Raw genomic sequence first — 9243 nt, 5'->3', positions numbered from 1 at the left:
ACAACATGAGGGCAACATGAGGACAACATGAGGACAACATGAAGACAACATGATGACAACATGAGGACAACATGAGGACAACATGAGTTTAACACGTCTCTCTGTCTCCCTCCCAGGTGCGGCCTCCTCAGCAGGTTTTACCTCTCAGTGTGTTCCCGTGGCAGCGGTCTGTGGGTTTGCTGTTCTGGTTCTTGGTGCTCTAGTGGTCCTCGCTGTCTGGTGTAAATGTAAAAGTAAGTCGCAGCATGTTAACAGTTACAGCAATAACATATTGTACCGCAAAACACCGACTCACTCTTATTTTTGAGGATGTGAAAAAGTGTTTTCTTAACCTTCATGTTCAGTTAATGTTTTTTTTTAGTTTTTTTGTCACTAAAAATGGGCCGTTGAAAAAAGCACTGAAAATGTCAACATTAAAAATATCAAAAGACTTTGGAAAAAACATCAAGAAAAGCACCCACAACATTGAAAAAGTGACAAAAATGTTGGAAAAAGGGATAAAAACATTGGAAAAAAGCGACCAATGTTGGGTTTTCTCATGGTGGACGAGAAGACATCACAAGGGTTAAGCTCAACGCCCGACACAAGTGTTCTTTCCAGTTCACCCGTCCAGCACCCACGTCATGTAAACAGCGAATGCAGCTGCGCCCTCTGGCGCCCATGGGCACGCTGGTCTCTCTGGAGGCGTCCAGGTGCATTATGGGCGTTTTGCTGTCTTGAGGCAGCGGGAAGTGATTCAATGAAAATGGAAGGAAATCAAGTCAATAACACAGCAGTCAGTACAATTCTGTTATTTTAACAGTGCAATAGTAAAATGCACCTGAATGGAACAAAGTGCATTCTTTTCATGATATGATCTGTTCACGCACAAGAAAATCAGTTTCTTCTCCTGAAAATCTCTCCGTCCTGCTGGTCCTAATCATAACAGCAATGCGCCAAGGTACAAACACACCTGGATTTAAAGGGAATGGGAAAAGGGGCTATGATTGGATTATTGCATGTCATGCCAGAAACACACCTAATAATTAATTAAGACTAATTTGAACCACGCGCCTGGTGCACTAAGTCTCTTCTCCCCGTGAAGTGGATTTGTCCACGCTCTAAACACAACCAGCACCAGGAACTTCACGCCATGTGCTTAAATGGTTGAAATACGGCCTTTAAAGGAATTTTACTTCCATCACATAATTCAATTAAAACACACATTAACCCTTGTGTTGTCCTCTCGGGTAAAAAATGGACAAAGTTTTTAATTTTTGTCCATTTTTCAGACTTTGTTTTTAGTTTTCACTAACACCACCTTAGTAGTTTTACACTACTTTTGGTATTCATGGTCGATAACCCTCATTTATATAGAATTATACCTAATGTTTGAGTTAAAAAAGCAGAAATTGTGAATTCTTTTGACTAAAGGTTACGATCAGAGGAATGAAAGTGATCAGTTGTATTTGTAAAGAGCGTTGTGAGGAATCCAATAGATTTTTATGGTAATTTGGTTAAAAAGAAACTCATATTTCAGATATAGACGTTTTTTCAAGGGGGTCAGATTTGACCCGGGACAACAGGAGGGTTAAAATATCTCCTCTTGGTATAAAATGCTATCAGGCCGTTTAATTCCACTTTATTTGGTTTCATTGTTTTTGTGTTGTTCATAGTTTCTTTTTGTCCACAACAGGGGACAAAGCTGAGCTGCAGAAGAAAATTGTTCTGCGTGACAATGAATTAGAAAAGAGGAAGACAGAAGAAGAGGTAAAAATGGCCCAGGTGCTTAAAACACTCCAGGACCAGGACCGAGGACTGAAGGAGATGAGAGATCAACTCGAAGAACAACTGGAAAAAGAGGAGAAGGAGAAGGAGGAGAACAAGAGGAAGCTCCAGTCAGTGGAGGAGAAAATAACAGAGAGGGAAAAGATGTTCGACAAACCAGAGGGATTATTAGTAGAAAAGGACAACCTGTTAGAGGCTCAGTGGAAGATCGACAGGACAAAGAGAAACTACGAAACACAGAAAATAAAAGTAGAGAAACTGCTGGAGTCATTAGAGGCTTAGATAAATAAAATGAAAAGAAGATTGGATGGGAGATGGGAGGACTAGCCAAGCAGACACAAAGCATTCACAGCAAATCAAAGTCAATTAAATTCAATTTAATTCAGTTTTAATTCATAGTATCAGTTCATAACAAGAGTTATCTGGAGACACTTTACAAGGACCCAACAGTTCTAGTAGTTTCCTCCAGAGCAGGCAACAGTGGCGAGCAAAAACTCCTTTTAGGAAGAAACCTGGGACAGACCCAGACCCAGACCCAGGCCCAGACCCAGACCCAGGCCCAGACCCAGACCCAGACCCAGGCTCAAAGTCACCAAAAGTCTACCTAAGATGAACATTCAACGTCAGGAAACATGTCATTAGTGCACCCCGGAACTGGCTTCAATGCAAAACTATCGATGAATTCATGTATGCATGCTCGGACTAAACTAAATAATTAAGTGTAGCTTGAAATTGTAGAAAACAGCGATGGCCAGATGTACGTACATATGCCAACAGAGCGTCATCAGCGTCATGGCCAACCTGGAGAGAGAGCATGCTGTGATACCTCAGCTTACGCCGAACTTACCAACGCAGTTCATCGGGTAATCAGAGCCTTTCTCCGTCCACGATACCGCAAATTGCGCGCATTTAAAAGCGCACTTCAATGAAAGGGTTAAGTACGTGTGCTGATACGTGGATATTCCCACTGCGGATGCTACGACTGTTTGACATGATCCTGATGCCGGTGATTGGCATTTAGTATTTAATCACTGTTGTATTTGTTTTGGAATTAGCGGGTTGTTGTGAAAATGTGAATAAAATTGCATCAGAAGAGCTTCTGTGGAAGGTTGTCTTCTTCACTGGGTGCTTCTCCTGTGAAGAACATGAATCACAACTAAACAGCGTCATTGTTTTATGGAACGGAGGTTAAAGCTGTAGGAAGAAGGTTCAGCACTTTTAAAAACAGACGTTACAAAGTGTTTTACGGGATGAAGATCGGCAAAAGAAGGAATGAAGACAAGAGCACATGTCACAAAATGTAGTTAGAAAATAAAGAAAATCCAAAAATAAGAATCAGGTTCGAGGACGTCTTTTTAACCCTCGTAGACCAACATTTAGTTTTTCTGTGACAAAATTTTAAGTTAAAACCTCCTTAAGACACTTTTGTCACTTTTCCCAGAGTACTTTGTCGATTCTTTGGGACATTTTTGTTGTTGTTTTGAAGTTTTTGAAGCTTTCTCCAACATTTGTTGTCACTTTTTGATGTTTAGTAACTTTTCTTGAAGTTCTTTCTCACTTTTTACAATGTCTTTGTTGATTATTTCTTCATTTCTTTGGACATTTTTGTCGATTTTCCCTATATTTCTGTCACTTTTTTCATCGTTTTTTTCTTTCAAACACTCAAATTCAATGAAAATAGAGAACTGATCAGTTATTTAACTTGTGAGGAGCATCGTACGGAACCATCCATGTTATTTGCTTTTTTTTTTACAATTTAGTTTAAGGAAACCCAAATTTCTGATTTAGAAACTTTTGAAAATTGGTGCAATTTGACCTTGAGGACAACAGGAGGGTTTAAAGAGATTGTTTTTCAGAGACTTTGTGAGATGCTTCTCCAAATTCAAGCTCAGCTACACTAAAATCCCCGCTATAAAGACCTGAGGTCTACGTCTGGACCGAGGGCTCCGAGGCAGATCATGCAGCGCCTTGTAAGTCATAAATTAACATTTTAAACCAGTATTAAAAGTGGGAGGCGGCCAGCAGGGAGTTCATAAAACGGGAGTAATGAGTGACTTGTCTCTGCAAGGTGAGACAGGTTTAATACGGTTAATGATGATAATTATTAATATAAAAGCTGCAGCACAAAGGCAGGAAAATCCCACGTGAACACACCTTGCCTGATCACAGTTGACTGGGATCAAAGTCCGAGGTATTTTATGTAGGACTGTGATCGCCCAGGAGACCGTGACGCAGTGAGTGGGTAGGGAAGCTTTTGTAAATTCAACTCTTCTACATACACATGTTACTCATTCTAATGAAGTTGTACAAAAAAATCTGTTTCCAATCAAAATATTAGTGTCCTGAAAAACGCCCAATGATTTTGTTGATTTAACAGCGTGCACGCTGTCTGCAGCAGAAAGCTGTTTCAGTTTTATGATCACAGAAACATTACTATTAACCAGGGCTGTAGTACTCGAGTCTGGACTCAAGACCGTTTTTCTATGGTCTCGGACCTGTCTCGGAGTCGCTATTTGGACTCAGACTTGTCTCGGTCTCGGCCACTGGTCTTGCCGAATATGGCTTTTGGTCTGGACAGAGTCCAGGTGTCTTTATTATGTTGATGATAATATTGGAGGGAAAGTGAAACCCAGAATGATTGTCTTGATACTGTCATGCATGAGACCTTCTTTTCTGTCCTGGACTCGGTCTTGTCTCGGACTCAAACCTTTTTGGACTCGGCCTTGTCTCGGACTCAAAACCTTTTTGGACTCTGTCTTTTCTCAGACTCAAACCTCTTTGGACTCGGTCTTGACTTGGACTCAACTAAGGTGGTCTTGACTGCAGCCCTGCTCCTAACCCATAGTCATGTAAGTTGTGGTGTTTCTGTGAGTGACTTTAAGTGCCACATTGTGTTGTGTGTTATCTTTCCAGCTGAGTGTGTGTCCTCCAGTGCGTCCTACTGTGTCCCTGCCATGCGTCCTCCCGTCTCTGGTGTCCTTGCTGCTGCTGTAGCCTTGTTCTCAACAGTGAACTGTAAGTCACAGTTTGATACACATATATTAAATACTTGTGATCACATTGAGGAAGTCTGGTTGTGTTGTTACTGTGTGGTTCATGTTGCTCTTTGGAGTGAAAGATTACATTAGATTATACTTCATTCATCCCACAACAGGGACATTTTGTTATTACAGCAGCAGCTTTTTCTTCAATAACAGCAAAAAAACAGAAACACACAAGAAATACAGGCAAACAATAGACAATGATTATATGGTAGACTGAAAATAAGCAAAAAAAAGGCTTGAGTAGATGTCTCATCGCTGCTGTCATGTTTTCTTTGCCTTCCCATTTGAATACGGACCGTTTCATTACGATGCTGCTGTGTGCTGTTTGATTTTAGACTATTTCCCAAAAGATGAGAAAATGGACCACACAGAGACAAATGCACTGATTCAGCCGTCCCAGAGGGAAAAAGAGTGGGAACATGTGTCCAACATATGGATGGAACAGGAGGAGAAACCACACTGTACAAAGGTAACAGAGAGAGATTTAACATATCTTTTCATATCTTTTATATGAACTGAATTCCTACATGTTGTAAAGACAACGCCCAATGTCCTTTTTTGATAAAAAGTTGCAAAAGAGAGCAAATTGGACGAATATATTTTAATGTTTATGATTAAACAAAGGCTTTCTGGGGACCTTTGATGCTTTTCCATTCATCTCTCTACTTACTCAGTGTCATGACTGTTTTTGCCTCTTACATCAATTCCACTTGTTTATTCAATATTTCTCAGTCTTTCTGGGATTTACAGCTCGTTCATTTTTCATTTTTTTTAGAATACCACAAAGCTGAAGGTGACAGATGGACCGTTCTTTGAACCTGGATTCACGGCCGTCAGTGGATCGATGCCCCTCGGCACCGTCTTCATCCTCCTGCTCATACACACCTTTGGAGGTAACTAACACACTTATTTTGGAGTCAGTAGTAGCAGTAGTACCTGTTATACGCACTCTAATGTTCCATGTTCGAATTATCAGTCCTAAATTCACCCATGATGTGCGATATATAATTTTTAAGTCAACTTCTAACATTTGAAAATTGTAGTTGTCAATTAGCTAAATGTCACATTTCTTACATTTCCCAATCTGGCTCAATTACATTTGTAGTCACTACGCAGGCCTCAATAAGAGTTTTGCATTACTAAAGCATGGTTCTGCACATGGCAGCCTTTTATTAAAAGTGCATTTTGGTTTCCAGAAAACAAAATCTGCATTACAACGATTACAAGCTCTGAAGAACCAACACATCATCTTAATTAGCAGCCCCACCTGTAGCTAGTTGGACTGTCGTTGCAAAGTGAATGGTTTGTTGTGCTGCTCTCGTTTCAGCTGATTTGGTTGAATCCGTTTCCAAAGTGTGTCAGCACATGAGCCTGGGGGGTGTCCTGGTGGACATGGCTCTGAGTTTAACTCTAGCTGTTTATAACATGTACAGATGGAAACGTAAGTCCCAGTTCTGTTTATCTGTCAGTTAACTTTAAGTTTAACTTCTGCACCATGTAATGTCTATATCTTCTATTTTCATGTTACTGTTTTTTTCCCTTTATACATTTTGAAGAAGCATTGTTGGAAACAGCATGAATTCAGTCTTACACACGTTTTTATCGAGACTTTTATCGTGTTATACGTCTTGTTTTACATGTTTTTTATGTTGCGTTTGGTGGTGTAGCTGCTGTTTTGGCAGCAGCTAAAGGGAATCCGACGTTCATATCCAACAAAGACTTGACTGTAATGGTGTTATGCAGCATTACTTACATGTATGAGCTATACTAACCAAGGGTTGATCATTTAAAATGTGAAAATATCTTTTCACTTTTTTTAACCCTTGTGTTGTCTTCCCGTCAAAATTGAAAATTAACACTGTTGTTGCTTTTTATCAATTCTTTTTTAATTTTTTCTTATGTTTTTGTCCCTTTTTTCAACACTTTTGATACTTTTTCTCAATGTTTGTCACATTTTTGATGTTTTCAACACTACATAACTTTCTCTACCTAACTTATTAAATTTAGTTTTACAGTTATTTTGGGAATTTATGGTCAGTAAACCTTAAAGTGATATTTCATGAGATTCCACGTATTTTATTGTCAATAGTAGTTAGTCCAAAACATTTTAAACGCTTTAAAATGCTTTTAAAACATTTTTTTTTCTCATTTGTCATATACTGTATATGAAATGTCACGAGCCAAATGCTATCAGATAAAAACAATTATCATATGAATTACAGTACTATTTGGTTAACCCCCTCGGACATTTCTATTTCTATTGTTGAGAAGGCGAGAGAGCCGAGTTGGTGAAGAGAAACACGCAGCTGCAGATGGAGTCGCTGCAGACGGAGGAAGACCAAGAGGACCTGGTCCGCACCCTGATGGAGGTGAAGACCGAGCTGGAGAACCTGAGGGGTCGACTCAGAGAGTCCCTGGAGGAGGTGGAGGCGGAGCGGGAGGAGAACAAGCAGAACCTCCAGGCTGTGGAGGAGGAGATAACCCAGCGGGAGGCGACGTTTGACAAACCGGAGGAGCTACTGAGACGGAAAGAAGACCTCCTCCGGGCCCAGTGGGAACTGGACCAGACCAAGAAAGACCACGAGAGACAGCTGCTGGACACCGAGAGACTGCTGCAGCCAATAGACATCCAGGTTCATAAAATACCCCGAAGGACGGAGGAAGACTTTGGGTGAAGTACCCCCGAGGGAACAAAGTCAACGTGTGTAACTTAACCCTCGTGTTGTCTTCCCGGTAACCATAAACTTGTCCTTCCAGGTCAAAAAAATGAATATTTATTTTGTGCTTTTCCAATATTTTCGTTGCTTTTTCTGATTTATTTCTCACTTTTTCCAGCTTTTGGCTCTTTTTTTAAAAACCTGAGCTGGTTTGAAAACAGGTTTTACATTTATTCTTGGAATTAATGTTCAACAAACCTCATTTATATCAAATTATACATACGTTTTTAGATAAAAGAGGCAGAAATGATTAATTGTTTTGACTGATATTTAAGATCAGAGGATGTTGAGTGGATCTCAGATGGGTAGATGTTAGAGTTTAGTCCGGATACTGTTGGAAACCATTAAAAAAAAAAATTCAAATGCTAGAAGATTAAATAAAACACCCAAAAATTCATTGAAAGTAATCATTCATTTACCTGAAGAACGTTGGATGGAATCATCCATGTTATTTTTGGGCAGTTTGGTTGAAAGAAATCCATATTTCTGGTATAAAACACTTAGAAACGGGTCCATTGACCCGAGGACAACACGAGGGTTAAAGCCAAAAGTCTAAAGCGTGAACTTGATTATTCCTGTAGTCCACCAGGGAACGACCCTCAACAGAAAACTACAGATGGATTGGTTCATTATCCATTGCCTACTCGAGAAGAATACTTTTATACGTTTAAATGTTTTAAAACGCTTGATTTCTTGCAGACCTTTTACTTGACTGAGTTTGAGACGTGAGCTTGTTACATGTTGTTACCATGGAAGAACTTCTGTATTTTAGCTTATCTTGTTTTCTACAAACGTGAGCACATTTTCTACATAAAATGCTTTTTGCAATGAACGTGTGCTGCTTTTGTTTCAGTATCATCCGGTCTGCTGGTTAGGTTATATAATGTGCATTTACGTGTGTATCAGACAATATAGTGTGTATTTACATAATGTGCATTTAAGTGTTCATCATACATTATAGTGTGTATTTACATAGTGTGCATTTAAGTGTGTATCATACATTATAGTGTGTATTTACATAGTGTGCATTTAAGTGTGTATCATACATTATAGTGTGTATTTCTACAGTGTGCAGCAGAGAGGAAAGAAGACATGCCTTTATTTCCTGAATGAAAAACAAACTCCAGTCAACATTAAAATGGCGTGAGGTGCTAAAGGAAGCAGATGGACGGCGACTGGCCTTAGATTAGATATTAACTAGTCAGTGGTGTTCACTCTTATATAAAAACCGTCCGCCTGAACTCCTGACGTCTACTGTAATGTTGTTGCATTGTCTTATATTAGTTTTTTACATGATTGTAAATGGGGAACTTCAATGACTTCCTACAGCTGTGGATGGACCCACGTAAAACAAGGCATTCTCAAAGTTGCTGATAGCTTTAAGTCTTAAGAGTATATAAATATTACAAGCTCATTTTCATACAAACCTGCATATAAAGGCTGCAGAGTGAACACACCTCATCTTGATACACACTATTAGGTTCAAAGTACACAGTCGTCACTTTGAGCGTCCATCTTACTGAGATATCACACGACACACACAGCAGGTATGTGGGATTCTCATATGTTATTATTTATTATATTCACATATAAATGTAGAAAGAAAGAAAGTATTCCTCCAGAACAGTAGTATGAGATTGTTATGCCTCACTCAGACTGGACTGATGCCTTCAGGGGAGGTGGTTTTAATATTAACTCCCTGCTCAGTGAGGTGG

General features: G+C 39.6%; 1 protein-coding gene across 1 annotated transcript in view; it reads left to right on the top strand.

The window, feature by feature from the left end:
- Positions 1-9020: 9020 nt before the first annotated feature.
- LOC117962129 (butyrophilin subfamily 3 member A2-like) overlaps positions 9021-9243 on the top strand; it is a 23268-nt gene continuing 23045 nt past the window's right edge. The window contains exon 1 of the mRNA XM_034901242.1: positions 9021-9075. The gene's annotated coding sequence lies outside the window, so the exon portion shown is untranslated. The remainder of the gene's footprint in view (positions 9076-9243) is intronic.

Source organism: Etheostoma cragini, chromosome 19 (assembly GCF_013103735.1).
Source record: "Etheostoma cragini isolate CJK2018 chromosome 19, CSU_Ecrag_1.0, whole genome shotgun sequence".
Classification (NCBI taxonomy): domain Eukaryota; kingdom Metazoa; phylum Chordata; class Actinopteri; order Perciformes; family Percidae; genus Etheostoma; species Etheostoma cragini.
Note: the sequence above shows the minus strand (reverse complement) of the source record. Positions and strands in the feature narration are given on the sequence as shown.